Source organism: Leucopleurus acutus, assembly GCF_964270905.1.
Source record: "Leucopleurus acutus genome assembly, chromosome: 2".
Lineage (NCBI taxonomy): Eukaryota > Metazoa > Chordata > Mammalia > Artiodactyla > Delphinidae > Leucopleurus > Leucopleurus acutus.
The window spans coordinates 164,308,640-164,336,069 of record NC_139143.1 but is presented as its reverse complement, the minus strand read 5'-3'; positions in this window follow the sequence as shown (position 1 = coordinate 164,336,069).

Below are 27,430 nucleotides of genomic sequence, written 5' to 3'. Positions count from 1 at the left end.
GGAGGGTGCATTGCACTTAAATGCTTTGGCCTAGGAGTGACCACACCACTAACAGAAGTGGCCAGGTCTAGTTGTATGCCTTACTTCCAACTACAGGAAGTACAATCCTGCCACCTGCCAGGAAGTGGGGAGAAACGGAAATATTTGGTGACCAGCATCTATCATGTCTGCTCTGCCAACTGCCTGTGACACAGACCCAGGAGCTCCACTGTGCTCCTGGATGGGACCCTAAGAGTGCTGGCCTGGGGCAGCCTTTCTCCTCCCCTCCTCAACACAGTCCTGGCCTCCTCAGCTCTGTCCCTGAGACTCCCGGTCTCCCCACCACTTCCTTCTCTACCCCCATCCCCTCTTGGGCCCATAGTCTCTTCTTTATGTTCCAGTCCAGGGGTTTTAGGGTCCAGTCCTGTTTTGCCTCTAACCCACTGTGCAGGGTGAGCCAGAGTCCGTCCTTTCTCATCCAGTGGGTCTCAGTTTGCCCATCTGTATAGTGGGACTCTGCCTCTGAATCTCCCCCTTCCCCCACAATGCCTCTTGTGGGAAGCATTCCTGGAGGCCTCTGTGTGTTGAGACAACAGACCTGGGGGAACAGACTTTATTTTTCCTCCTTTCCTGTCCCTGTTTTAGAAGATCCCACATATGTTGGGCCTGAAGACATCCCACGCCTCCTGGGAGCTGAAGGGGCTGCCGCTTCTGCCAGGAAAATCCCTTCTTGGAGGTGGGGAGCTCTCCCCAGAGAGGAGCCAGGCCTAGACTCTTCACTTCCACAGGGTGGGGCTGGAGGTGGCCAGAGCATCAGGCTGTGGCCGTGGGTAGAGAATTCTGCCAGCTCCTCTGCCTCTTACCTGGAGATAGCCCAAGAAGTGAGCTTTATATCTTGAGGGATTTAGGGTTGCTGTCTGGAAGGACTTCCTGGCAAGGACAGTTACTGGATGGGGGAAGGGAGAACAGGGAATCTTCTCCGGTATAGATTGAATTTTTAATTAGTCTACCAAGATTGAACATTTCTTACATTTTAAAGTCATTGTTAATGTTAAAAAGTAATACATCCTCAAAAAAATTAATACATCCTCACTATAAAAAACAAAATAGAGAAGTTTATAGAGTACAGAGTAAACACCCTTCCCTCCTGCAGGCCCGCTCTCCAGGGGAAACCACTGTCAGCAGTTTGGCGCGTATTCCTCCAGACCTTTCCCTATAGACATACAAATAAGACCATAAGGTTTCATAATTTTTCTTTGCAAAAATAGTATCGTGTTTTTGCTTATAAATACAGTTCCATCACCTGCTCACCTACACTCACTCCTCAAACATGTACTGAGCCCCTGCTGTGTGTCTGGCCCTGTGTGGGACCCCAGGCTGTTGCACAGACTCCCTTCCTGGATGTCCCAATGTGGCCGAGGGGGAGGCCACCGCAGACTCTGGGAGGGGCTGGTTGTTTGGAGAAGGTCAGTCGGCGTGGGACTGGTAGGTAGTGGCCTCACCAGGCAGTGTCTGAAGCAGAGATGGGGCATAAAGAGGTTGTGCTGGCCTCATCACAGGGCAGTGAGGTGGTGCTGGTCTCTCTTGACATGGATCAGAGGTCTGTGCAGGGAATAGGGTCCAGGCCAGATGGGGTCTGGGGCAGCCCAGATGTTCCCTTCTCTGGTGATGAAAGATACAAGCTGCCTTTGCCCATCTAGAGCTACCTGGATTAAATCCCACCTCCTCCAGGAGGCCTTCCTTGGGGGTGGGTGGGTGTTTCTCTTTTGCTGCTATGAGCCCCCTCCCATGCATTTTTCACTCGTCTATGTACCCTTTTCAGAGCAATGACCTGTTTGTAGGTCCCCCCCACCCCATTGGACTATAAACAAACAGCTCCCTGGGGGCAAAGACTGATCAGATTTAAGGAGGTATCTACCATCTAGCACACAGAAAACACTGGCTCCAAAAATGACTACAGCTTGCTACTGGCCCCACAAAGACTCAGGACTCTGCATGGAACCTGGGGTGGGTGTTCTCTGTCCGTTTCCTTCTCTTTCTCTAGGATGGGAACAACTCTCCCTGCCCTCCCTCACTCTCCATCCTGCCCCAAAACCAGATTCTACACAGGTATCTGGGGGTGGACTCAGAACCTTGCCAGAGAGAGTGGTGAGTCTCTGCACATCCCTATCAGAGCTTGAATACCTTTTCTGATGGGGAACTCACCACTGCTTACAGGGCCCCTTCCTGTCTGCTGAGAAGTCCTTCCTTGCCAAAGTCTGTCCCTGAGACTGAGAATCACAGCCAGTCAGCCCAACATGGGCCCTGGACACCAGCCAACCAGTTCACCCTGCCTTGTACAGATGAAGGAACTCTCTCCAGAGAGGTTAAGTGGCTTGCTCAAAGTCACACAGCAAATGAAGAGAAGATTGGAACCCCTGCTCCTGAATCCTGGAACTCAGGACACCCGGGTCCTGGAACTCTGGGCCTCGTTGACCCCGGGGAGCTTCTGCTGTCTCAGGGATCTGATGACTGAAGCCATGGTGTGGGCGTCTTCCCCATCCTGACCACCCCTCCCAGACCGTCTGTGTGTCTGGTCCCTGGGACAGAGCCAACTGGGCTTGGAAAGGCTGCAGTTCGCTCCTGCCCCCGCCCCCCCACCTTGCCTCCTCCGTACTCAGCTCCTCTCATTTTTCCTCTGAAAGGAAAAAATTAATAGAAAATGTAAGTGAGCAATCTCGCGGACGAGGCGGGTTTTCATTATTTGCGGCTGGGGAAGGCAGGCTGGGGAGAGGATCCCAGTGAAGCATGGATTCCGCCAGGAGCCTCGGGAGATAATTGAGCAGCGGCGGCAAAGGCGGTGGGCATGGGGCGGGCGCGAGCGAGGGAGCTGTATTATCATTAGAATTTACATGACACATTAGCCAGAAGTGGCCGCGTTCATCTTTCCAACCAAATCCCATTTACCAAATGAGCAGCCGACGCTTGTTTTATCAGCTGGCTCTGTTCTCCGTGCACGGGAAGGAGAGACCGCTGACGTTTCCTAGGCGCCCACCGTGTGCCTGATGCTTGCTTTCTTTTTATTTTTTTAAATTTTATTGACGTATAGTTGATTTACAATGTTGTGTTAATTTCTTCTGTACAGCAAAGTGATTCAGTTATACATATATATACATTCTTTTTCAAGTTCTTTTCCATTATGGTTTATCACGGGATATTGAATATAGCTCCTTGTGCCATACAGTAGGACCTTGCTGTTTATCCACCCTATATATAATAGTTTGCATCTTGCCGCTTTCTTGTTCCTGAATCCTTGTAATATCCTCGTGGGCAGGTGGCGTTATTACACCCATTTTATGGACAGGGAAACTGAGGCTTAGAGAGGTAATGCTATGCTTTCGTTTTGCATTGTCTGAGCAATAATTGTAAACTTAAGGGAGTGGACTCTGAAGCCAGACTTCCTGGGTTCGAATCTTGGCTCTTTCACTTGCCAGCTCTGTTTCCTTGGGCAAGTTACTTAACCTTTCTGGATTCCCCCAGTTCTCACCTGCAAAACGGTATTAATCATAGTACCTATAGTAGGGCTGTTGTGAAGACTAAATACAACACTGAAAGCAAAGCGATTAACATTGAGTGAGCTCCTGATGTCTACCAGTTATTACTATTATTTTTATTGCTAGTATTTATCACGCCCCCAATAGATGCTAGGTCTGTGCGGCATTCCCTGTTCACGATAGCATTTGATCTTCCCAACAGCACTGTTTTTTCTGATGAGAGATCTGAGGCTCAGAGAGGGGAATTGGCCTGACAGAGTTCACCCAGCTCCTGAGTGGCGCTGCTGTTTCCTGAGCTGGAATCGGGTCTTTTAAAGATCAAGACCTGTGTCTTTCTGGCTGCACCAGCTGCTTTCCTGCCCAGGAAGGGAGTTTTCCCTCAGGGCAGGATGGTGAGTCCTTGACAATGCTGGTCCTTTTTGAGCCATTCCCCGCAGGCTCCCCTCTCTGATTTGCCCCCTTTGCGCTTCTTCCCTCTGCCCAAAGGGACCTGAAGGGGAGGGCTAAGGGAGTGTCTGCTCAGCCCCCTCTGCTGCTGCCCTCAGGACTGTTGGCTGTTGAGCCCATCACTCACATGGGGCGAGGTGGTGAGGGCTCATGACAGGGACCTTCTGACTGAGCACCTACTGTGCGCCTGGCCCCGGGGTGAGACAGAGATGAATGGGATGCAGCCTCCAATGACGACACAAAGGTTATCACCAACAGAACATGATTAATTGCAGAAGGACTACACTGACGACAGCCAGGCTGGAGTTTGCACGTGGGAGAGCCCCGCTCTGAACAGGGAGCCAGGATCTCAGAGGCTGTGATGAAGGGCTTATTCATTCATGGGGTCGATATGTATTGAGCGCCTCCCATGTGCCAGGAACCCTTCTCGGTGCTTGGGGCTGTCTCTGGGAACAAGCCAGACAAGGACTCTGATCCCATGGAGTTTAACATTCTAAGCAGATGACAAAGGATAATGACATAAAGCCATAATAAGCTCGTTTCAGAAGGTAAATGCTCTGAAGGCGATGACAAAGGCTGATGGGGCAGAGGGAGGCGTGGTTAGATGTTGAGGTCAGAGAAGGCGTCCTAGAGGAGGTGACATTGAACGGTGACACGATGCATTCGCAGAAGGAGCCAGCTGTCCGAGGATCTGAGGGAAGGGTGCTCCAGGCGGGGGAAACAGTGAGGGCAAAGGTTCTGGGGAGAGAATGATCTTGGCAGGTTATAAAAACAGACCGAAGGTGAGTGTGGCTGTGAGGTGGAACATTCTCAGTCTTGGGTGTCCACGGTGAGCTACCTCTTTTCTGAGTGGCCTCTCTCCTCTCCTTCTTGGCCTCTCTGCCTCTCTTTGTGTTTGAAGGCCCCGTGGACACAGGTCGAAAAGCACAACTAGCTCTGGAGCCAGGTCCCCCATCCCTGCTTATACCCCCGGCCCCCCTCCAGCTGCCCCTTCTGGCTTTGCACCCTGCACTGTAGGCTCCTCCACACCTCCGAGCCTTTGCCCATGCTGTGCCCTCCACTTGGAATTCCTCTATCTGGTTCAGCTTGGCAAGAGAAGTCTGCCTCCCCTCCTCTGAGTCCTTCGGTCCCCGTGCTCCCTGTCTTACACCACAGGGCACCCCACATTCGATTCACCTGTTTCCCACGGTGGGGAGGGCCTTATTCATAAATATCTGTTGAAGAACATGCCCCTTTTCTGTCTGGCTCTTTCAGGGACTCCTGCCTGCGGTTGCAGCTGTTGGCCTCTGGGATGTCCCTCTGGCCCCCACTGAGGTGGGAAGGGGCTCAAAGCGGATTTCCCTACTTTGCCCCCTCCCCTCCCCCATGGGGTGTACCCAACCCGTTGACCCGAGCTGGGGCCAGAGCAGCGCCCTGGGCTCAGGAGTCTGCACTTCTGTGCGCCGGGAAATGACTCGGAGATGCTCCGTCAAGCACAAGATATAAATTGCAGGCAGTTTTGAAATGTTTGGCGAGATTGCTTTTTGAGTGGCAACCTGCATCTGTGCGTATCGGGCGGGGGGCAGGGCAGGGAATCATTTACTTTTCTCTCTTCTCTCTCCTCCTCCCTGGCTCTTAGTCCCTTCTAGGCCCAGCAGGAGCTCAGCAGGCCTGGAGTAAGAGGTAGGGGGCTCTGGACAGAGTCGGGGGTTGAGTGGAGGTGGGGGTCTCCAGGGGAGCTAGGCGAGGGGCTGGTAGGCCCCGGCCAGGAAGTCGGCGGACAGGCTGACAAACAGTACAGCAGGCTAACCTGCTGGTGGGCAAAGCCCCCTCCCTCTTCCCCCATTCCAAATGAGATGCGCTCAGGGGCCCAGCTTTCAGGGCTTCTCTGCTAGACTGACTTTCAGGCATTGATTCAACTGAATTTTCTTCCATCTCAGCCACACGCGTCAAATCCCAGCGAGGCCCCGGCTCTGGATAGGTGTCCTCATTTTCTAGACCTTTTGGGGCCGTAGGCTGGGCCTCTGTGTTCCGGCCGGGGGGCAGGGTCGGGCTTCGGGTTGGGGCTAGTGGGGAATCGATTACAACCAGGGCGGTTACAGTGGGGCAACTGCTGACCTCAGAAGTGATTACTCATTTGTTTCTTTTTTCTTTCATTCATTCATTCATACGAGCCATTTTTTCGAGTGTTTCCCACTAGGTGTGGTTTTAGAGCCTGGGGACACAGGAGTGAATTAAACTGAGAAATATCTTCCTTCGTGGAGTTTACATAGGAATTTGTTTCTTAACCTCAGCTCCGCTTTCTCATCATTTTATAGCAACATAATGGTGCACTGCGTGGGGAGTTTGGAGGAATCAAAGATGCTAGAAGGCTCAGTCAGGAACTCACAGACGGGGACCACCCTCCATCCTGGTGCTCTGTGCCCTCGGGAAGCTGCCTGAGCTGTCTGTGCCTCAGTCATAAACCAGGAATGAGGTATTATCTCAGGGGGTTGCTGGGAGGATTGAATGGGACCCGGGCTGGCCTATGGTGAGGGCCCCCGGCTGGCTGTTGGCTACTATTTTAGCCCCATGACGTCTGGTCTTAGTGAGGGAGGAGCCCACGAGCCGGGATTGCTGCTGCCCCGATTCTCGGGAGGGGGACAGAGGAGGGGCTGGGTGGTCCACCAGGGCAGGGGCCACGACTGCTTTGCTCACTGGCAAATCTTAGGCCCCAGCCCACTGGACGCTCAGTAAGTGGTTTCGAATGAATGATGTATAGCTAGATACCAGCCACCGCTTTGAGCTCCGCCATCAACAGTGTTTCGAGTTGCAGGTGTCTATAAAAAGGAGGAGGGGTGACAGCTAGAGGAGCAGGCGGGGTGGAGGGACGTTTGCTGCTTTTATGCAGGACACTGGCCCACGGGGAAGTGCAGATGGAAGGAAGCAGTAGAGCGGGGAGTGAAGAGAGAGGGGAAGGGGATTCTAAAAGAGCCGAGCTGAGCACAGAGCCAGAGCAGCCCTGGCCCCCTTTCCTTCAGAGAGCGGAATCGGATGGGGATGCGGATGGGAGGTGAGGCAGGTCACCCCTGCCAGCTTTGCTTTCTTCCCAGTGAACTTGAATGGCAGTTCAAGTTGTGAGCGGGGGGAGGGGTGATGCCGAGAGAGGTGCCAGGCTAGGCTGGTGAGGAGTGTGGAGAAAGTCTGGAACTGGAGAGTCTGGGGGCGGGGAAGGGGGTGGGCCTACGCTCTGTTCTCAGGGGCCCCAGTCTGAGGGGAGGCATGGCAGAAACTCTCCTTCTCTTTCCCTCTCCTGGCCCCTCTTTCTCTCTCTCTGGCCTCTGGTATGGATCATCCCTTCCCTCTCTCGGAGCTCAGTTCCAATTTCAGCATGTAAGGCAGGGGTGCTATGGACAAAACGGCCTCAGCTGAGAGTGAGAACTTCCGAGCCAGCCCTGGCAGGCCTGGTGGTCAGACCCCTCCCCGACCCTCCCTGTGCCCAGCTCCTATTGGTCCCCTTGAGGGAGCTCTCCAGGCTCCAGCAGCACTTCCCAGACCAGACTCCTCAGTAAGCCTCTCTCTGCTTCCTGCTCCCAGGGGCCCTCTGAGGGCATGACTAGGGGATTCCTCGTCTCCACCCCAGCAGGAGCACGGGGGAAGCAGGGCCCCCTAGGCAAGGGTCGAGGATTTATAGTCAAACCCCCAGGGAATTGTTTGCTGGGAGGTTGAGGGCTGCTCTCAACCCTTGGAAGGGAGGAAGCTTCAGGCCATATTGTGGTCCCTGTCCGGGTGGCCCTGTGGCCATCTCCCCTCACCCGGGAAACCAGCACTGTAAGGTGGACTCAGGGGGCAGCAGAGCAGGAGAGCCGGGGTAGGGGGTCGGCTCCTGGGCATGCATGGGGCTGGCTTGCGGGGCACAGCCATGGGATTCCCACTCCTGAGCTGCAAAACGAGGCCGCCCGCTCCTCAGAGGCAGTCGGGAGGGCTCCCCGCGGACCTGGCCTCCAGGCAGGCGCGGAGAGCTGGTTACGGTTTGAGTTAATGCTCCTTAGAAGGAGCCGATGGGTCCCTCTGGGGCCTTTCGGGAGATTACAGATAGCATTCAAACGGATCCGCCCTGGAGAGGGAGAGAGGCGGTGAACGCACTAAGTCAGCCCTCTGAGCTCCGGAAGCCGGGAAAGCGGGCGAGGGCTGGAGCTGGCGCTAGGACGGGGGAAATCAGGTACACAGAGCAAACGACCGGCTACCTACCCCATCGTTCCCACTCACTCAGCCTCACCACCACCTGTTATCACGCCTACTTGACCAGTGAGGAAAAGTGACAGCAGAGAGGTTAAGTACCTTGCATGAGGCCACGGGACTACTCAGTGAGAGATCAGGAATCTGAGCCCAGGCAGCTTAACTCCAGAGCACGGCTCTAGAACAGGAGGCGGATCCAACCCGGAGGTGGTGCTGACATTGAGTCCTGGGCTGGAGCTGGGGGGCTGGGAGCCGGGTGGAGCTCATGCCCGCAGAGGACGCTCTCTGTTCTTTGTGAAGGAGAGGCCTATGGGGGAGGTGCCAGGCTCACCTCTTCCTCCTTGCAGTATCAAGGAAGATGGGATCTGGGGGATGTGTCACCTTCATCCTTTCTGGTTCACCTCCGCCTGGATGGCTGGCCCCACTACCTGCCCCGAGGCCTGGGCAGAGACTGCGTCTCAGGCATTTTGGGAGATGCTCCGTCTGGGCTAAGGCTCTCCTGCTCTGGGTCAGGGAGGTCTCAGGGGCTAGAAGCAGCAAGGGCAGCTGTGACAGGAATAGCACGCGGGAGGTCCTGGTTAGCTCTATTGGCTGTTCCTGGGTCCAGGGGGGGTCCAGATTGGATCTAAAGTTGGGCTGTGGGAAGTCACAAAGGCTCCTGACCTGGAGCCAGAAGGTGGGTGGGTGTGGCCCCGAAGCAGCCAGAAATCATTTCCCTGAGAGACCAAGGCCCCCTCCATTCCTTATGACCCCTGGGCTCTCAGACTTCTGAAGTCCCAGGCTACCTTCAATGATTTAGAACGGCCCGCAGAATAAGGCTCAGTTTAGGCTTTGTTATAAACTTCCCAGTTCTTTTTTTTGGCCGCGCGGCATGTAGAATCTTAGTTCCCCAAGCAGGGATCAAACCAGCGCCCCCTGCAGTGGAAGCACAGAGTCTTAACCACTGGACTGCCAGGGAAGTCCCTAGACTCCCAAGTTCTTTTGTTTCAATCTCCCAGGGCTGGTGAGAGGTATAAGAGGACTCAAGGAAAGAGCCAGGCCGGGGCTGGGAACCCCTGGGCCCCCTGAAGGCGTTGCTATTGACACTGACGTGGTTCAGAGGTTACACTGTTATTTTTCCTGACACAACAGCTCAGGGCTTGGGCCAGAGAGTCTGACTAATCTGCCTGGTTGCATTAAGGCCTGAGTCCTATTTTGACTTTTGCTCTGGGCTGGACTTCAGAATTTCTTTCTCTGTGCTTTCAGCTCATCCTACAGAACCCTGCATTTGGCAGGTACAACTGATACATTGAAAAAAGGCCAAATTCAATTTATGGGACATAAACAAAGTGCAACTTTGTGTCTCCTATTATTTCTATAAATTTTATCCCCATGACCTACAGCCTCACTTTTAAGTAATAAGTCCATTTTACAAAGTCACCTGCAGGCATAAAACAGATTTCAGTTCCAAAATTTGAATGTATAGTTCCGGATAACAATCTCCATTTCAAATTTGATTCAAAGTCCAACCTTTCCCCTCCCCAGGCCAGGGCAGCTGACAGGTTGTAGAGAGGCAGCTGCTGTCACTGACCTCCCCAGGGAAAAGGATGGAGGGAGAGGAGGGGGAACAGTGAAGTACCTCCCTCACTCTGGTCTGAATAAGGCTTCACACTCTCAGGGGAGGGCTGGTGTACATCTCTGCTTTCTCTCAGCTCCTGGGTCTCTAGGGTCCCTTACGGTCGAGTCCCTGCTCCGCCTGGCAGCCCTTAAGGTAGTCCCAAGCCCTCCCCTTCTCTTGGTCTACTTGCACAGGCTTTGACCTCACCTGCTCTGGACGTGAAGGGCACCCCCAGGGCAGCTGCTTCTTCTCTACTGCAGACTTTTGCCGGTTAGAATTCCCAGATGGAAGTTAGACCCTGGGATGGATTGAGTATTGCTCGGGCCCCTTACTTTGGGGAGCAGTGCCTGTCGTATCTTGGTGCCTCTGTGGAAACTTTTAAAATTCCCTGTTACACGTGTCAGAGGACAGTTCTGCCTCTGGCCTATCACTAAGAGAGTCAGCGAGAGTGCATGCGGTGCCAGCCGGGTCCAGCTGCCCAAGGCTTCAGGTCAGCCCTTCCCCATCCAGCGGCCATCAGACTCACGGGAAATAGTCAATCTGGGTAAATTATAGAATATTGAATCCTACCTCCATTCCTAAGTAGGTGTGTGACCTCGTGTAGCTGACTTATCCCGTGTTTCCGTTTTGTCATCTGTAGAGTGGGGACAGTTGTACTTACCTCATATATTGTTGAATAAAATGAGATAACCGAAAACACTTAGAGCAGTGTGCCTGGCACACAGTAAGCACTCAGTAAACAACAAACTATTATTATTATCTGTGGACTCTTATTAAGCTTGGGAGGCAAAAGGGGAACGGTTAAAGCATAAGCTGTGGAATGTGGAGTGAGACAGATCTGGTTAGAATCTGGCTTCCGGTTTTGTGACTTTGAGCAAATTACTAACCTGAGCCTCAGTTTGCACAGCTGTAAAATGGAGCTTTTGCTACCCTCATTGGCCTCAGGGCTGTTGGGGGGATTTATTGAGATAAAGTCTCTACTGCTCTGAGCTCAGGGTTGAGAGTGTGGTAGGCAACTGATAAAGGGTAGCCGTGTGTTCATTACTGATGGAGGTAGATTTCCCTGGAGGTCTAGGAAGTACCAGTCCTCACCAGTGCCCCTTTCAGTCAGCCCCCTGCCCTGCCCTCCTGTGCTGCTTTAATCACCAGGGAAAAACTGAAGGGACCCAGATATGACTGAGAGGCCCCTGATTTATAATTATTACCCCTCACAGGCAGTAATCACTCTTCCACACCCCCATCCTGGTCCTGGGTATTGGAAGGCAGCTCTCCGTGGTCAAGAGCTGTGAACCTCAGCCTCAAATTAAATGCAAACAGACGTGTATCTCTCATCTGTGTGTTAGTCCAAGTGTCCAAGTTGTCCTGAAGATCAGGAGAGCAGGGTGGGGTGGTGGGGTGGGAGCAGGGAGACATCTCGGGCGGCCTCGCTAACGAGCAGGCTCATTTGCCTTGTTCTCCTCCCACCGTAAGGAAGGAAGAATTGCTCTACCTGCTTGGCAAGCCAGTATCAATATTTCCAGAGTGATATGAGGAAGAAAACCACCCCAGGCTTTACTAGTCCTCTGGTGGATTTGGGGAGACACGCAGCAAAGATTGCTGGGGACGTGGCTCCCCTTCCCCCTGGCCTCACTCCCAGACCACAGAGCAGCCCACGGAGTCAAGCTGGACTTGAGACACACAGCTGGAAATGCCCCTTGGAGACAAACCCCCTTGCCCAATTCTCTGTACACATAGAGGAAGGGATGTACTAAAGTTCATAGGACAAAGCTGGGGCTAGAACTAGGCTTTCTGGCTCTCGACCTCATGCTTTTTCCACTAAATGGGGATTTTTAAACTTAAAAAACAAACAAACACACACAACTACAGAATCTTTTAGAAAGTGAAATCTCATACGGCAACCCCAAACATAAAACAGATCAAGTGGAGTTGTTCTTGCTGAGGTGTGGGCAGTGGGGTGGCTGGGGTGGAGGGGAGTAGAAGCCTAGTCTAGTGACCTCCCACACCCTGGTTGACTCTTAAAACTCCTTTGAGGAACCCTAGGGTTCCACGGCACCTGGTTTGCAAACCCCTGCAGTAAACTTCCGTTGTCTCGATTCTCAGCATCTGCATCGGGGGAAGAAAATCTGCAGCTTTGGATTCTAGATTTTTGAAACTGAACAGAGATTTGAGATGCTGCTTTGTTGCCTCTCCTCCTGGTATGGGCATCGACTAGGCATGGATAGGGCACTTGCCCTCCTGTTTCACAAGAAAGGGTCAAGAAGAGACCTTGCGTCCAAGAGGGTTGAAGTCTACCTTTGGGAAGTGCCTTTCTTCTAGATGGGTAAGGTCAGTGTTTTGCCTTGGTGAGTGGCAGGAGCCAGACTATGAGAGACCACTCCCCCTTTGTTCTGAGCTCTGAAAGGGGAGGACCCAGGAGGTCTCAGCCTTGGGCTGTTGGGGACAGCTCTGTGTCTGTTGTTAAGACAGCTACTCTAAGCCACATCTCCTCACCTCTAAAATAGGGACAATAACCTGAGCTGGGGCTGTTGTGAGATTGAATGAAATCATTTAAGAAAAAAAGAAGTAATAATGATGGGATTCTTACTAGGTGCTGGGGAACTGTGTTAGTGCTGACGATCCTGTGATTCTATTATTTTGCCCATTTTGCAGCTGAAGCCATTGAGGCAAGGAGGGTAAAGAACGTGCCTAATGTCACAGAGCTTACGCGAAATTCCAATACACAAAGAAGATCTAAATGGGCCTTGAAGAAGAAGCTAAGGCTCTGGCTTCCCCTTTCACCCCTCCCCGACACACAGTCTTTGCACATTTTTCAAAGACTCAGGGCCCCGTCCGTGGCTGAAGTGGGCAACACGGAGCATCACTCTGGCTGTGTGTGACCTCCTTGGTCCTTTGCGTGGAGAACATTCCTGAGCCTGCCCTTGGTTGGGCTGGGCTGGGTTGGGCTCATCTGTGCTGGGCTCTTGGTCAGGGATGTTGAGTAGAACGCTCCTTGTAGGGAGAAATGGACCCCCAGGCAGCCCCCAGTTCAGACTTCTTCTCTTTTCTCTTTCAACTTTCCCAAGTTACAAACCGCACAATTAAGGGCTCGCTAATAAGCCATCCATCTTTTTCCACAAAGAGAGAACTGCAGGCTTCCCACTGGCTTCTTCCTCCTCTGGGAGGGAATCAATGCCTTATCTCAGCCGGGCCTGTGTGCAGAGGAAGGAGGGAAATGAAAGCACTTAATTAAGGCGCAGAGGAGCGGAAAGGGAACACTTTGTCCTCCCTGGCTCCCCGCTCTCCCTTTGCGTTCCCTGTCTCCCCTCCCAGGGCGGTGGGCAGAGTCCACTGAGACCCGGTCTGCTCAGCGGACAGAGGAGGAGGTTTTGAAGGTGAGGAAGACTCTAGAGGGGGCCCTGCTGGCTGGCCCTGAGCTGGTTTACCCACCCCCACCCCTAGCAGCCTGGCCTTGGCCGTCAGGCAGTGGGTAGTGCGGTGAGCGGCAAGAACTCTGCCTGAAAAATGCCCTCCCTGGGCCTGAATTTCTACCATTAAGGTGTGTTCTTTGAGGTCAGGAGAGCTATCTTGGCTCTCTACCCCCATGACAGTAAATGCTCTCAGAGGGAGCTCTGCTCACAGGCTTCAGGAGAAAGAGCTGGACCCCACAGTCCACACTTTCCCTTCTCTTGGGCCCTGGGAAGTGCCTAGAAAACAGCCTTTGGAAACAGCTGGGAAGGTGAGTGCCCACACGTGAAAGCATCTATACACTTGGAAGACCCAGCCGCCAGAATTCTCTGGGCTGTTCAGAAGTTTCCCCCTGAAGTTCTTCTCTGATAACTCGTGGGCCTCTATCCTCTATGAACTTGGCTGTTGACACTGTGGATGTGTCTTGTTCCTTTGGCTCCTGGTACCTTCTGTCCTGCCTGATGTCAAACCATCCTCCTTCACAGCCCCTATGGCCTTCTGGCCTGGATGGGGTCCCTTGCCTCTGGTTTTTCCCATTGTGACTCCTGTCACACCTCTAGTCTTTCACACACAGCTCCAAGACAGTAGGTGGCACCTTTGAAGTTCTGTGACCCTGGTGGTGTCCCTGCCACCCACAGTGGGAGGACAGATGAGGCAAAGGCCATTCTCAGAGGATCCTGGGCCTGGATGGAAGAGCAGTTGCTATAGACTGAATGGTTGTGTCGCCCCCAAATTTGTATGTTGAAACCTAATCCCCAAGGTGATGGTCTTTGGAGCTGGGGCCTTTGGGAGGTGGTTAGGCCATGAGGATGGAGCCCTGGTGAGTTGGATTAGTGCCCTTATAATAGAGACCCTGGAGAGTTCCCTTGCCTCTTCCAACATATGAGGACACAGTGAGAAGAGAGCCATCTATGGACTAGGAAGCTGGCCCTCACCAGACATTGAATCTGCTGGTGCCTTCATCTTGGACTTCCCAGCCTCCAGAACTGTGAGAAATAAATGTCTTTTGTTTATAAACCACCAGTCTCTTATCCTCTGTTACAGCAGCCTGAAGGGACTAAATAGCCATCCTGTTCTGCTTTGCTCTGGGAGGCCTGTGGAGGTCTGGTGTTGCCCACAATCCTTTCCCACCTGCTACAGGGGGTCAGGGATGGAAATTGAGGAAGCCATGAGCAACGGCCTGTGGAAAGTTGACTATCTCTGCAGGGTGGCCCTGTTTCCTCACCACTCCGTGAAGGGTGGGCTCAGTGCTATATTCAATGGGACCAATGCTGGTACCTCATTGAAAGCAAAGTTTTTGGGGATAATTTAATAATTCAATGACTGTTATTGAGGTAATAAAAGGGAGAGTGGAGAACGGATCCCACCTAGGGCATGAGCCATGTTCCGTTTTTAAGTTGATGTGAGGGTGCACAGACCTAGCGTCCCCCGCTGGTCACCCACAGCGTGGTTCTGGCTGTAACCACCAGCCTCTCCTCTACCCTGACGACAACCTTACCTCTCCTCCTCTTGTCTCTGGGGGCTGGGTTCCTGTTTTTCTCAGGTTTCTCTCGAGTCCCATCTGACATGGCCTGACCACTTCCTGAGAAGCTTGCCAGGGCCTTGCTGTCCCTCCGTCTACTCTTGGTCAGGTGTAATCTTGTACTGGGCCTCTCCTGTGCCTTGCTTATAATCTCCCTGCTCAACTTTTACCCCAACCCTGGCACCTCGTGCAGGTGTACCCCGTATCTTTCACTTTCTGCCCCAGAGCCTCCCTGTGCCAAGGCTGGAGGTTCCTGTGGGGACACGGCACCCATGTACGTGCAAACCTGGGAGAGTGGATCAGCAATGTGCTGGGGCCGCCTTGAACTGGCTCGCAAGAGCCAATAGTTACATAACCAGAGAATTTGCTAGCAGGCTGTTTAGCCATTGGCAGCTTGAAATCGGCGTTGGCGGGAGTATTTATACATGGGAATTGGCAAATGCTGCAAATCAGGGCATTTCCCCGCCCCCATCCAGATTTACTAGCACACTACCGGAGGGAGTTAACAGCCACTCGTGGGCCAGCCCTTGACCAGTGAGGCTCAGGAGCTGGTGGTTAAATACTCTCTCCTTCCATCTGCAGATGGATAATTCTTTGAAGTGTTTCTCAGAAGGTCCCAGCAGGGTAGAGCCCCAGTTGACCACAGCAGTGCCTAGTCTGACAATGCACCCTTGTATTGGATTTTCATCCTCTTCTCCAGCCGTCACTCCTATTCCCTGGGATACTTCCTATAATAAACTACTTGCATACAAATGCTTATCTCAGACTCTACTTTTATGGGGCAGGGAGTGGGCTCAGGGGTGGGAGGTACAGAAGTTAAGGCTATTGCTTTAGGTACAGACTCTGTTTTCTTCCCCTGCCCGGAGTGTACCATTTCTGTACTTTTATTCCTGTGGTTTTTATTCCCATGTGTAGCTGTGATTGTACAGAGTCTTCCCAAAGCAACGACTCCTGATTTGCCTTGGAACATCTTCTGCAGCAGTGGAAAGGATTTTAAAATGTTCAGTTGATTTAGGCAGCGAAAAGAACATCTTTTGGCCTGAGAGCTGTCTGCAAGACTCTTGCCTGTTACTCTAACTGTTCTCTGTGACTGATTTCCATTTTCATTTGCAAGATAACCACCACCTGTGTCTTCCCTTCATGATTAGATTTCTCCATCATATTCCCCCATCACAGCTGCCCAGGAACCTTAAAGCTGGGGGTTCCAGCCTCAAATGATTTACCCAGCTCTTCCCCAAGTGGGTTTTATATGTCTTAATCTTGTCTCCAGTTTCTAATCCAAATCGTTTGCCCTGATCTGCCTCAGAATCAGCCCACTGATATGCCGCTGATCATTGAATGTTCTGATCCCTGACTCAGTTTTATTTTTTAAACACTTCACAATTTTATTTATTTACTTATTGGCTGCGTTGTGTCTTCGTTGCTGCGCACGGGCTTTCTCTAAGTGCGGTGAGCGGGGGCTACTCTTCGTTGCGGTGAGCAGGCTTCTCATTGCGGTGGCTTCTTTTGTTGCGGAGCATGGGGTCTAGGCACACGGGCTTCAGTAGTTGTGGCGTGTGGGCTCAATAGTTGTGACTCGCGAACTCTAGAGCACAGGCTCAGTAGTTGTGATGCACGGGCTTAGTTGCTTTGCGGCATGTAGGATCTTCTCAGACCAGGGCTCAAGCCCGTATCCCTTGCATTGGCAGGCAGATTCTTCCCTGCGCCACCAGGGAAGACCCCTGACTCAGTTTTCTTTTTCTTTTTTTTTTGGCAGAGTCCCATGGGTTGCATTTAGCTGCATCGAACATTTTGGGTCACGGGTGGAGAGCTTTCTAGTGAACTGGGTCCTGCGTAGTGGCTATGGTGATCTTTATGCTTGTCTCCTTGAGACACTCATGTTGCAAGAAAACCAGGTCATGTCAGAATGGAAGAGGATTGGGCATTCTTTCCCTCCCTGTCCCTCTACAAAAGAATGTCAACTCTGGGACTATAGAGAAGCATTTCCCCAAGACAATTCCATTTGGTCCACACAGCTGTGTGAGATGTGGGCCCCTTGTCATCAGTTCTCAATTGGGGGCGTGGTAGGAAGGATGAAGAGAGAAGAGGTCATGGTCATTAAGACCCTGAGGAAGGCACAGGGAAGAGAAGAGAAGTGGTCATGGTCAACAGAAAGGTCTTCCATAGCAGGGCCAGCCTGGCTCTCTGAAAAGATCCCACTGGGCTCCCCAGGGAGTTGGCACTGTCAGGAGGAACCACCCAGGTACTCCACATTGGGTGGTCCAAGGAGGACCTCACGACTCTTGTGTCCTGGATGTGGCTCTGAGTTTGCAAGTCTCTCATATTCCATCCCCTGAACTCAGGAGAGGATGACAGTGCATGGGGTGGCCCCTTCCCTTCATCTCAGGGATCTTCAGCCCACGGGCAGACTGGTACACTTTTGCAGAGCCCACTGGGAGGCCCTGGAAAGGAGAACCCCAGACTGAGGTTCTGAGACACAGTTTCCTGCTGCTTCTCTTTGTAAAGAACCAACATGGTAGGCTCTTCTCTACCTCCCAATCCTCTGCCTTTTGAGTCTTTAGAGCTTGGGCCCTGTGATAAGAGACCAACTGTGCACTCCAAATAGCCATATTCTCCTATATGTTTCCCAGTCTCCCTTGCAGTTAAGTTGGGGTGACTGGTTCTAGCCAATGAGATGTGGGTGGAACTGATGTAAGTTAGTTCCAGGATGGCATTGAAAACACCCCCTAAAATTATCCAGTAATTGTCTGTGGCAACAATGGCGACCACAATTTAGGATGGCAGGACTGCATGACAGAGGAGCCTAGATCCCTGAGTCCCCACTGGAGGAGGGCCACTTAGGAGAGCTACTTGACCCACTGGGCAGACAGAATTTTGGCCCCATGACCTTTGCCTTGATGGTATGCCCATGGATATATTACATTACATGGCAAAAGGGAGTCTGCAGGCACAACTAAGATTACCAGTCAGATGACCTTAGATAGGGAGATGGTCCTGGATTATCTGGGTAAACCCAGGGTAATCACATGGCTTCTTAAGAGCAGAAGAGGAAGGCAGAGGGATCTGACATGTGAGAAGGACTTGATGTGCCATTGCTGGCTTTGAAGATGAAAGATGTCATGTCAAGAGTATGTGGGCAGCCTCTAAAAGCTGAAAATGACTCCAGGCCAACAGCTAGCAAGGAAATGGGGACCTCAGTCCTGTAATCTGCCAACAACCTGAATGAGCTTGGAAGCAATTCTCCCTAGAGCCTTCTGATAAGAGCCCTGCTGGCCAACACCTTGATTTTGGCCTTGTGATACCCTAAGCAGAGGACCTAGACAAATGCCAGCTTGGACACCTCACCTGTTATGAGATAATGAATGGTATTTTTAATAGGCTGCTAATTTTCTGGTAATTTGCTATGGCAGTAACTGAAAACTAATATATCCCCATAGGACTTTGTGTGCATAAGAAAAAATCCTGCAAGCCACTGATTGCAGAGCCTGCTGGTTGTAGCAGCTAACGATGCTTACTCTAACTAATGCAGGCCCCAATAGCTTCCAGTGTGTGGGGATGTCCATGCTAGCTGGGAGGCAGAGTGGAGAAGAGCCTGGATTCTAGGGCATCTGAGTGCCTGCTTAGGTCTCCTGGGGAGCTGACAGTCTCAACAGATAGGTGCTCAACCAGGAGTGAGCACAGTCTTCATGAGCCCTTGGGAGCAGAAATGGGGTCCAAGAAGAGAAGCCTAGAAAGGAGAAAGGCGGGTCTTCAAGATCACACAGCAAAAATCGGCAGAACCAAAGCTGGAACCCAGGCCTCCTCACTCTAAGTTCTGGACTCTTTGCCCAAGCTGGTGCCAGTGAGATTTTGCATGTGAGTGTGCATGTGCACATGTGTGGGCTCCCCATGAGCCTGCCGTGCCAGAGTCCTCTCCTCCAGCTCCCGGATCTCCAGGGTTAATGCTCCGCTCAGGAGGCTGAGAAGTGCAGCTTCTCCACTTTGGTAATTGAAATCAATTTCTCAGCCTTATCTTTAGGGAACCTATATAGTCTAGACTGTAATCTGAAAGCCTGGGCTCGGGCAACTTTTAAATGAAAACCCCTCCACGAGCGGGGAGAGGGAGGGAAAAACAAGTGCCTCACCTCTTTCTGCAATTTCTCAAGGAGCATACGAGTGTGGAGGTGATATCTCTCTTTTTTTCTGGGTATTTGGCTTCTGAGCGTGTGAAAATATGCTTGAAGATGTGTGAGCATATGTGTGTGTGAGGATGTGAGTGCATCATGGTGTGGAGTGTGTTAGTGCGTGGGGGTTAGGATGGGGGAAGATGTGCCTGTGTGTGTGCGTGCGTGTGTGTGTGTGTGTGTGTGTGTGTGACTGGACACAAGAGTGATGGACTTCTTTTTGTGTTTATTTTTGCCTCTGAGCTTGTGAGTGCATGGATGTCGGAGATGGGTGTGTTCACGAGCATAACTGTGAGTGTGCAGGTGCCTGGAGTCAACTCATGGGCTTGTGAATATGTGTGGGATCAGAGGATGCAATATTTATGCGTCTCCTTTCAGAAGGCATTTCCCATTGGGCCTCCCCTCTGAATTCTCCTGGGCCCAGGAACAGTTTCTTTCAATGCGTTGAGTGGCCTTACTGAACTGCCACTCACCCCTCCAAACCTTCATCCTAACCCTCCAGCTTTCCCCCGTGCACCCAGGAAGCAGAGGCCCTCAATTTATCCACTCTGGATAGGTGTCTCCAGCGTCCCTCCCCTTCCCCAAGCCTGTCTAGGTTCCCTCAAGACAGCTCCTCTCTAAGGGCCGGTGTGCCTCTGGGCAGGGGACCTGGTTTGGCTGGATCTCACAGTCACTGGGTGAGACCTTCAGGTATCATCCCGGCAGATAGATGCTCCCTTGTCAAAGCTGTGGTTCTAGACACAAAGGCCTGTGCAGGCTTCCTCCCTGCCTCTCTCTCCAGCCAAGGGTCCCCCCAACCTCCCCGAATCCCCATGGATTTCTCATTTGAAGTCAATCAGCCTTGAAGTCCCTGCCAGTACCTGCAGGGTAATTATGGGGCTGGTAATCAATGCCAGACTCTCAGCTGCCCGGGGATGGTGGTGGTGGTGCAGAGGCATAGCTTTCCCTGGGTTCCAGGGAAGACTGGAAGTGGTAGTAACAGCTGGGATCAGGAGGGCCTGGCTTAGAAATAGCCTCCAACTCAGATAAGGGAGGAGTTGGGAGGGAGGGGGTTGGTGCTTGAGCAACTGCCTCCCCAAAAGGCATAGGGACAGAGGTGGTTGTGGCAGCAGAAAGGACAGGCATTTTAAAGCCTGAGGACATAGAGAAAGCCTCAGGGGACTGCAGGAAAGTGTTGGGGATGACAGTGAGGGCAGCACAGGAGTGGGTAAACTAATCTTGGTTCAGTGACAAATTAGCATCCCCCCATGACGTGTCTGAGATTGGGATCTCTGCCTTTCTAACTTCGATTCAATTCAGTTGGAACTAGTTCACTTCCCAATTAAGATATCTGGGCCCTGATTCAGTGCTTAATAAAGGCTTTGGTAAGTGACAATGATGATGGTGATGGTGGTGGTAGTGATGGATTTAGTAAGAGTGGTGATGATGAGGAGGTGAATGGTCTTGGGGTTATGCTGTCTTTAGAGGGGATATGGGGACAGGGAGGTGGTGATGGCTATGGTAGAGTCAGAGGCGATGGTGTTGATGGTTTTGGGGATTGTGATGAAAGCGACAATTTTATTGGTGGTGATAGTTAAGGTGATGGTGGCAATGGTGGTGATATGAGAGGTGAGATAGTAATTATGGTGTGATAGTGGTGATGGATAGTGTAACAAAGGATGGTGATAACTTTTAAGGAAGTAATCAGAAGTCTGGGTGTGGTGACAGGACTGGACAAGACGGATAAGAATGGCATTGAGGAGATAAGGGAGGGGAATTGAAGGAGATGCGGCCTGTGGGTGATGGCCAAGGGGGAGGCAATTTGAACAAAGTGAGCTGCCCATAGTGGGAGCAGATGTGGTAAGGTGTCAGTGGCTAAATTTTGGCAGATGGTCACAAGTTTAGCAGCCAAGTGGTACTGTAGGCTTGGGTCCCAGAAAAACAGACAGCTCAGCTGGAGTCAGGAACCCAAGCAGGGAGACTGGCAGGTGATAGGAGGATAAGCAGGGATTCCAAAGGCCAATTGTGTAGGAGGCTGGAAGCCAGACTTCGGCACCATATCCAAGGGTCAAGAAGTTATTCTAGGGCTTCCCTGGTGGCGCAGTGGTTGACAGTCCGCCTGCCGATGCAGGGCACACGAATTCATGCCCCGGTCTGGGAAGATCCCACATGCCGCTGAGCGGCTGGGCCCGTGAGCCATGGCCACTGAGCCTGCGTGTCCGGAGACTGTGCTCCGCAAAGGGAGAGGCCACAGCAGTGAGAGGCCCGCGTACCATAAAAAAAAAAAAAAAAAAAAAAAAAAAGAAGTTTTTCTAGTTGGGCTTTGGGAATTGGCGACATACAGATTAGCACCATGGACAGAGGCCAATGATAAAGGATAGGGACCATGGCTGGGTACAAACTATGTGTTGGTTGGCTTAAAGTGGAGTGTATGAAGGAATTCTACCCCATGGAGACAAACTCAGGTTCCCCCCAAATGGTGGGTGAGGGCATGGGAGGTTGGGTAAAGGGAGAGGGATCCCGTACATCAGAATAGCATTGAACCCTGCCCTAAATAAGTCAGAAAGAACAGAAGCCATGAACCTGGATAGAGGGGACAAAAGGGAGATGAGAGGAACCTCGAAGAGGTGACTGGCAGAGTAGAAGGAGGACTGCTTTGATAACCAGACAGACCTGGGTATGAGTCCTGATTCTCATCAGCTACAAGACCTTTGGCAAGGTACTTACCCTGAGATTCAGTTTTCTTCTACATAGACTGGAAATAATAATATCTACCATGAAAGGATGTTGAGAGGATTAAATAGGCTAATGTGTGTCAAGGCACAAAATAGGTGCCCGGAAGAGGTGACTTATCCTCAATTCCTCCAAAGCAACACTCCTTCACAGATGTCCTCAAACCTATATAGGAGAGGAAAGGGGGTCTGCTATGGGACCCAAAATGCAGATAGGGAGGTGGGAGCCAAGAGATAGACTCATTATCTTGTTCCAAGTGAAACTGTGCACCTCATACTGGGACTTGAACCCACGTGCTGGGACTCAAACCCAGCCTAAACCCAGATTGGGACTTAAACCCACACGGCCGGGACACAAACCCGGCCAAAACCCACGGTCTTCCAACTGAGATCACACACCTGGTTTCAGGACTTAATGAAACTCAGGTTCTTGATGTCTCATGGCAGAAAGAATTCAGTGAGAGACAAAGTGATAGGTAAGAAGTGGATTTATTTAGAGAGAAGCACACTCCACAGACAGAGTGTGGGCCATCTCAGAAAGGGAGAAAGGCCTCAGGGTATGGGGGTGTCCGTTTTTATAGGGGTGGGTGATTTCATAGGCTAATGAGTGGGAGGAGTATTCCAGCTATTTCAGGAAGGGGCGGGGATTTCCAGGAATTGGGCCACCGCCCACTTTTTGATCCTTATGGTCGGCCTTGGAACTGTCATGGCACCTGTGAGTGTGTCATTTAGTGTGCTGACATGTTACAGTGAGCATATACTCTGAGGCTCAAGGTCTAGAGCAATTCGACTTGGATCCATTTGGTTCTAATCAGTTTATGTCATGTCCTCAGGCTATGTCATTCTTTCAAATGTTGTGCCCTGCCTCCTCCCTCCTGTTTCACCAGGAAGAGCTGGCAAGAAGAGCTCCAAGTCAGCACAGTTAACAGAGGCCCATCCTTGAGGCCATGGTCAAGATACCAGCCTGAGAATGGGATGAAATGTTGCCTGGTTTTGGGGACTTGCCACAGAGAGGGCTTGGCATCTCTATAGCCCCAACCCTGGTACTCTGGACTTTTCCGGCCCTTTGCAACATTGGCTCCTCCAAAGAAGTTTGGTGTCAAGGTCATATCAATGATCAAGGACATGAGAGCCTCTTTTGCTCCCCAAACAGACTCAGAACCCAGTGTCCTAGAAGAGAGTTGTCCTTATGTGAAAGCCCCAGACTCCTGCCAAGAAGGTGAACTTGGGCTTATACCTGATTTTCCTTTCACGGTATTGTCCTGTGGTGAAGAGGTCAAGTTGTAGAAGCAAAAAGACCAGGGTTCAAGTCCTAGACCAGTGTCTTTCTACTTGGGTGACCTTGGACAATGTCCTTAATGTTGATAAAACTCAGTCTCCTTTCCTGTAAAATGGGGGTGGTGTTACCATGTCATAGACTATTTTGAGGACTGTGTGGCAGACACTCACTGTGTGGCCCCCATAATCTCACCCTCTTGGAATTCGTGCCCTTGCATAAACTCCTCCCCATGAGTATGGGCAGGACCTGTGACTTGCTTCTAACTGATAGAACTGTCTTATGTGATACAATCACAGAAGTGACATCCTGTCACCTTTGCCATATTGTGTTGGTTAGAAGCAATACTTGCTTTGTCAAAGCTAGCAAGAAAGAGTCTCAGAACAAGATAAGAGGAGTTTGAAGGAGGGTCAGGAGGACAGGATAAGATATAGGGTCATTGCAGGCCTATCCATGGCTGCCAGGTGTCTGTCCCCACAGCTCCATTGTTCCTCTCTCCCCATGCGTGGCCCAGACATGGATGTTTGGTGCTCTCCCCAACCCTGCCACCTTCCTCCTGAGGCTCTCCAAGAGCCACCATACCCAGAAATGAGGCCTCCGTGTGACCCAGGACAAGCCTCAGTGCCCACGCTCAGAAATGGCACCTCGGGGGCCAGCGTCAGGCTTAGGGTGACTCCGTAAGTCAGAGCATTTTGATGCATAAAATCTGGAAACACGAGTCTATGAATTGTAATCGAGCATGACGAAATCTCATCAACAGAAGTACATATGAAATTCAAGATGACAGGGAGATGCACAGATGTGTTCCTGCGTTCCCGCCCCCACACGCCCAGCTCTGGCTCACAGCTCCATCCCCAGATTTATTCTCTGCGCACAGCAAATTAACCCTAAGTGTCTCTGATGGCTCAGCTCAGCCACGACATCCCTCCCTTCACCTTTCTGTCCCATGAGGAGCCGGGATGTTCTCCTGCCCTGTGCTTTTGTGGCAGGAGCCATCTCACCTTAGCTGTTCATTTGGGTGTAGACTGTTGGTGGGAAAAGAATCTGGAGAAGCCAACTTCTCCACCAACTGCAGACCGACTAATAGCCTACTATTACTAGCTATTACTAATAGCTAGTAATAGTTGGCTATGATTTACTAAACAGGTCTGGGCTGGGTGCCATTCCTGCCACGCCTGGAACCAGATCACCTGAGTTTGAATCCCAGTTCTGCCATTTGCTGGCTTTTTGACCTTGGGCAAGTCACCTAACCTCTCTGAGCCAGGTTATACCTCTGTAGAATGGGGATAATCACAGTACCGACTTTACAGGATTGCTTCTAGGATTAAATGAGTTAGCACAGATAGAATGCTCAGGACAGTGCCTACCACACAGAAAACACTACCTAAGTTATTATTATCTTTCTAATCCTTTTTCCACATGAGAGAGCCATAGCCTTGAAGATGAAAGCGCTGAGCCTCAGCAAGGTTAAACAGTTTGCCTGGGGTCACGCAGCTCATCAGCAGCTGAGCCGAGATTCAAAGTCAGTTGCTTTGACAAAGTTTGTTCTGACCACTAAGCCATGTGTTTTGGGGTGCTCCCCAGTCCTATGATCTCAGACTGTGACCTCCAGCTTGCACCCTGGGTTTGGAGGGACAAGCCTCCCTTGTCAGCATCCACTTGTCTTCTGAATCCAGGGTTTCCGTGGGATCCAGGAGTCCCCATGTCCACGGCCCCCTTGCCTCTGTACGGACTACCTACCTCCAATGCAGCGAAATCACCTCCATAGGTTCCCTGCTTCCCCTCCCAGAAGGCCAGCCCACGTCTGGTTGAGATCCCTGCACAGCAGCACCCCTCTAATCCTCACCATCACCCCAAGGGCCCGCATGAGCATCCCAGGAAGCTGAAGAATGGCTTAAAACCATGTAGCCTAAAGTGTGCTTTGTTGAATGTATTTAGAGAAAAACAGGTATGTGGACAAAAAAGCTTGGGCAGTGCTGGGTAAACCAAGGCAGAGAGGTTTCCTTTTTGCAGGCCCTCTCAGAGCCTCTGCTATGCTAATCTTTTTTTTTTTTTTTGCTGTACGCGGGCCTCTCACTGCTGTGGCCCCTCCCGTTGCGGAGCACAGGCTCCGGATGCGCAGGCTCAGCGGCCATGGCTCACGGGCCCAGCCGCTCCGCGGCATGTGGGATCTTCCCGGACCGGGGCACGAACCCGAGTCCCCTGCATCGGCAGGCGGACTCCCAACCACTGCGCCACCAGGGAAGCCCTGCTATGCTAATCTTTAACGCAAAATTCCAAGAGCAGGTAGGAGCAGGCAGGGTTTCACAAACTTACTTGGCTATAGGCAACTTTCTAGCCACAGCTCACTGGGGCTCCAGCATCCCCTAGATGGTTGTATGGTCCCTAGATAATGGTCCCTAGATAATGCTTGTATAAGCACATGAGGCCCATTACCTGACTGCAGGGCCAGTTGGGTTCCAAGTAGGACCTCAGGTTGGGCGGGGGTGAGTTGGCCTAGTCTTCTGACTTCCTTTTGGAAAGAGCGGTGACTTTGTAATCACGTGGCAGGTTGGAGCAGGGAGGTGTGGCTCCCCTCAGGGAGCAAGAGTGAGACCTACTCCTAGACCCTGACTCGAAGAGTGATTCATGCCTCTGTGTGTGTGTTTGGGTGTGCGTGTGCACACACGTGCATGCATGTGTGTGAGCCAGTGAAATACTGATGGTAATTCAGCACCTCCAAGGTGGGGACCTGACACTGTATGGGTTGTGGGGCAGATAGAACAGACCCCACTTTGGGGAGCTCCTCATCAAGTGGAAGAGCTGAAATCCTAACACTGACGAAGTCCTTGGACTGATGGAGTAGGCAGTCCTGGTCTTGAGAAGTCTCCCAGTCTTGCAGAAATCTGCAACACCATTGGGAAGATTATAGCCCACCAAAGAAGCACATTCTTGGATACACACATATATGCACCCCTGTATACAATACAGAGCCTATATATATATGTATGTATGTATACACACACACACACACACACACACACACACACACACACTTTATGGTAGGCAGAATTAGAAGATGACCCCCAAGAGTCCCACCCTCTGGTGTACACACCCTGCATAATCTCCTCCCCTTAAGTATGGGTGGGACCTGTGAATATGATGGCTATCACCCCCACGATTAGGTTATGTTTTATGACAAAAGTGAAGGGATTTTTCTGATGTAATTAAGGTCCCTAATCAGTCGATTGTGAGTTAATCAAAAGGAAGATTATCCTGGGTGGGATTGAGCTCATCAGGTGAACCTTGAAAGAAGGTCTAGAGGTCAGACAGACAGAGATTTTCCTGCTGCTTTGAACAAGCATGCTGCCATGAGCTACAAGGAAACACATTCTGCTAATATCCGCACGAGCTTGGAAGAGGACCCTGAGCCTCACAGGAGTTTATAGCTTCAGACAACAGCTAGTTGCAGCTATGTGAGACCTTATGCAGAGGACCAGCTAGGCTGTGCCTGAATTCCTGACCCAAAAAAATCATGAGATCATAATTCGGTGTTTTTTTAAGTGGCGAAGTTTGTGGTAATTTGTGGTATTGCTATGCAGCAATAGAAGACTAGTGCACAGGCACTCCAGTCAATGAAGGTACACAAATATACCTAAAGACATCCATATGTACATAGACACACATATAAACATTCCCACCTCTCCATTCACATGTACACCATGCTCACAGACATACAAACATTTATATCCATAAACATATATACATGCATAAGCACATACACATTCCTAGGTACACATACACACACCTGCTTGCACCCATAAACAACGATATAGACATGTAAACAGTCTATACATCCACGTTTACATGAACACTCAGTACGTGCACATGGACACACATGGTAATAACGATAATAAACATTTATTAACTGCTTTCTATGTGCAGTCACTGGCCTAAGTTCTTCATACCTATTAACCCACTTAGTCAATAATTACGTAGACATACAGAAGCACACACATGATATATCCACGCAGACCTGCATGCCAGACCACCATCTTCTGTAAAATACTGTATCACTGTATACTACAGGAGCACAAAGTGAAAAGCCCTCAGCTGGAACAGTTTCTCAGGGAGGGTTCTGGCGGAGTGCTTGTTTTCCCCTTCTGGTGCCTCGCAGGTGGATAAGTTAAAAGCATCTTCGTTTCTTTTCTTCTTTTTTTTCTTTTTAAGTTTATTTATTTATTTATTTTTGGCTGCGTTGGGTCTTTGTTGCTGTGCGTGGGCTTTCTCTAGTTGCAGCGAGTGGGGGTTACTCTTGGTTGCGGTGTGCGGGCTTCTCATTGCGGTGGCTTCTCTTGTTGCAGAGCACAGGCTCTAGGCACGCAGGCTTCGGTAGCTGTGGCATGAGGGCTCAGTAGTTGTGGCTTGCGGGCTCTAGAGCGCAGGCTCAGTAGTTGCGGTGCACGGGCTTAGTTGCTCCGCGGCATGTGGGATCTTCCTGGACCAGGGCATGAACCGTGTCACCTGCATTGGCAGGCGGATTCTTAACCACTGTGCCCCCAGGGAAGTCCCACCTTCATTG